Below are 3,516 nucleotides of genomic sequence, written 5' to 3'. Positions count from 1 at the left end.
CACATGCATCTTCGCATCCCTGATGCACGCAAGCCTGCGTGAGATTCGGCTTTTGCGCATGAGCAGCTTTTATAACTGTGTAAATGTTCAGTCCCCTCAAACAATGCAACACACAGCCATAAGTGCCTAAACTGCTGGCAACAAAAGTGGGTACGTGGTACACTCCTAAGAGATAATGTCCCAAATGGAGCCCAAAGTATAAATATTTTTTGTGGCCACCATTATTTTCCAACACTGCCTTAACCCTCTTGGGCATAAAGTTCACCAGAGCTTCACAGGTTGCCACTGGACTCCTCTTCCAATACTCTATGACAACATCACAGAGTTAGTGGATGTTAGAGATCTTGCACACCTTTACCTTCCATTTCAGGATGCCTCACAGATGCTCAATATGGTTTAGGTCTGGAACAGCGATGGGCTACGAGCCAGAATGCTAAATTGCGCTTGTTGCCGCAGCTCGTAGGTTCTTGTGGGACCAGCATGATTTTGCTGCTGCACCTGTGGAGGTAGCAAAATTGTGCCCATGTTTCGGTAAGGTTTTACCTGCAGATCCATGCATGATTTTGCTACCTCCACAGGTGCAGCAGCAAAATCGTGCTGGCCCCACAAGAACTTACGAGCCACAGCAGCAAGTGCAATTTAGGATTCCAGCTTGTAGCCCACCACTGGTCTGGAGACATGCTTGGCCAGTCCATAGCCTTTACCCTGCAGTTTCTTTAGCAAGGAAGTGGTTGTTTCAGAGGTATGTTTGAGGGTAGTTATCATGTTGGACTCTGGGACTCAAATATTATGTATAAGAGATTACCTGGCTGCTCTTGCTATCAGTGAAAGAGGCAAATTTTCTGGTCCACCTTAAGAAAAAAAAAAAGCACCTCCAGTGTCTCCCAAAGGAGCCCCTCAGAGCCCCCCATTCAATTTTGAACAGCCAGGGGCCCAGGACACTCTTCTGTAACAACAAGGAAGAATTCGCAGAGCATTAGCTGGTTTAAGAGCATAGCTGAGAGCACATGAAAACATTCAATCAATGTTTGCAGTCACAGTTCTCCAAGAACCATGGTGGGATAAATCCCTGTTGTGGGTTGCACATTGTTCCAATGATTCAAATGATAGGAAAGGATTTGTCCACCTCTTCTGCCCACACTGCATAATTTGATATCACTTTCTTATTCTGCTTATAAAGAGTTTTAGGGACATTTGGGGTTGAGTCACCAGGACTTATGCCTATGATTCAACCAAGCACAACAACCACCACCTCTGGGGGAGGATACTCCATTGAATGCTTTCTCTATACCTGTTGCTTTCATTATTCAGGGATTGGAGATTGATCGAGATATGAAGAGCCGGGGTGGCCCAGTAGTTAGAGCACTGCAGCACTGCAGGCTACTTCAACTAACTGCCAGCTGTAGTTCAGTAGTTCAAATCTCACCACCAGCTCAAGACTGACTCAACCTTCCATCCTTCCGAAGTGGGTAAAATGAGGACCCAGATTGTGGGGGGCAATAGACTGATTCTGTAAACTATTTAGAGAGAGCTGTAAAAGCACTATGAAGCTGTATATAAGTATAAATGCTAAATAAGGCTGGGGGGGGGGCTGTTAATTTAAGACAGGCTCTATCTCCTCCACAAGGAAATTGGGTAAGAAAGGAGAGGCAGAAGTCATTCCAAATCCAGATCCAATGAAATGATCCGATTCATGGAACGATCCTTGCATGTGTCCGTGGAAGCCTTAACACCTTGTATGTGTCCAACGCACACTTTAAAGGACTTACCTCCACTTAAAAGCAAACAGAACAGCCGAGCCTCACAAGAGAAGCGCCTCTTCTTGGGAGCACACGCAGCAAATCTCGATGGGAGTTGCTTTACTCCCTTGTAAAAAACACGCTTCGGGATCGGACACTAGCGTCTCTTTCCGAAACGCGCGCCAATACTGTATAAACGCTTTAAAACGATCGCGTTTGGGAAGGTTATGTAATTAATCTAGGGATCAAACCCTGCTTTGGATCATTAAAGCGCCAAGCTTTACAGGGCAGAACCGGCCGGACGTTTTCCTCCTTCGCCCAGATTATAGGCCGGCCAGTGGCGACCGAGGAGAGACTATCGCGTAACTCCGTGCTGGTTTTCACCTGCATTAGGAGCAAAACAAACAAACCCAAAACGCGGATCGTTTTTAAGAGAAACATAGAAACATCTATGTTTTTAAGAGAGCGAGGATAAGCTTCAGCTAGGCCAGAGGTCCCCCAAACTTGGCAACTTTAAGACTTGTGGAATTCTGGGAGTTGAAGTCCATAAGTCTTAAAGTTGCCAAGCTTGAAGAAGTCTGCGTCCTAGGCGCAATACCGCGGAGAACAGCTACCACCAGCCGCTCCGATCGCCTTCAGTTTTCATCCATTCGCCTCGTTTCGGGAAACGGTTTCCTCCAACCCGAATCTCAGCCGCGCGCCACTTCAAGGGGCTTCCGAGAAAAGTCCCGGTTCTCCGCCTCTCGATACTCTCCCCGGGAGGGATCTCAATCGTTTGACCGATTGACTTCGGTCTGCGCGCGGTTCAACCGGCAACCCCCCCCCCCATCAGTCCGGTCCGACTGCGACTTCGTTTGGTCGGTTTCTAAACTGAAGATGATGGTGATGATAATAAATTGTCTCCTGAGACTTTTCGGAACCTGGCAGGCATCCCAGAAATAAATATCATTAAATCAATGAAAACCTCTCCTTAAACAGACGGTCCACTCATTAATAACAAGGCGAGAAGGACCTCAGCCAAAAGCACAAGGCGGCAACGTGGAGAAGCGCCAGGATGAGATTTTAAACACAGCCCGGCGGATCCCAATAAGCAGATTTTTTAAAGTCCTTCTAAGCTCTCGGATTTGCCATCCTCCACTACTGAGAAGGCAGGAGAGCGCCGTCCAACCCTGGCTCCGGGGCCGAGCAAAACCAGCTTTGTTGGGCTTTCCTATCTGAGGCTCCATTGCTTACTCGGAAGACCAGATTCCCCCGGCAGTTAACCTGAAGCCTCGTATCTTTGGCGCAGGGCTGCGGAGCCGCCGGCGCAGGAAGCCAAGGCGCTTGTTAATTGCAGAGTCAGCCGGCGCTTTGAATCCTCCGCGGTTGAAATGCTGCGGAAGGACGGACGAAGCGGTCTCAAAGTGGAGAAAAAACCGATTCGTCTTTCCCCAGGATTCCCCCCCTCCAAAGTAAATCACAAGTCAACAACTCCCGAGCAGTCAGCAATTTAAAAACAAAAAATTTCGCCGTTTGTTTGTTTTTTAACCTATTTCAACGGTCCCTTTTCTATACATAAAGTATAAATTGGAGAAACGATCCCTTTTCTATACATGAAGTATAAATCCCACTGCCTTTCCCCAAAGTTTACTCCCGGGAAAGTGTCTCTTTATAAGATTACAGCCAAAGTCGAAAAGTCACATTTAACAGATTAACAGAGTCAGAAAGGGACCTTGCAGGTCATCTAGTTCAGTGTTTCCCAACCTTGGCCACTCTGAAGATATCTGGACTTCAACTC

This window comes from Erythrolamprus reginae, chromosome 1, assembly GCF_031021105.1.
Source record: "Erythrolamprus reginae isolate rEryReg1 chromosome 1, rEryReg1.hap1, whole genome shotgun sequence".
Lineage (NCBI taxonomy): Eukaryota > Metazoa > Chordata > Lepidosauria > Squamata > Dipsadidae > Erythrolamprus > Erythrolamprus reginae.
This window is presented reverse-complemented; position numbering follows the sequence as displayed.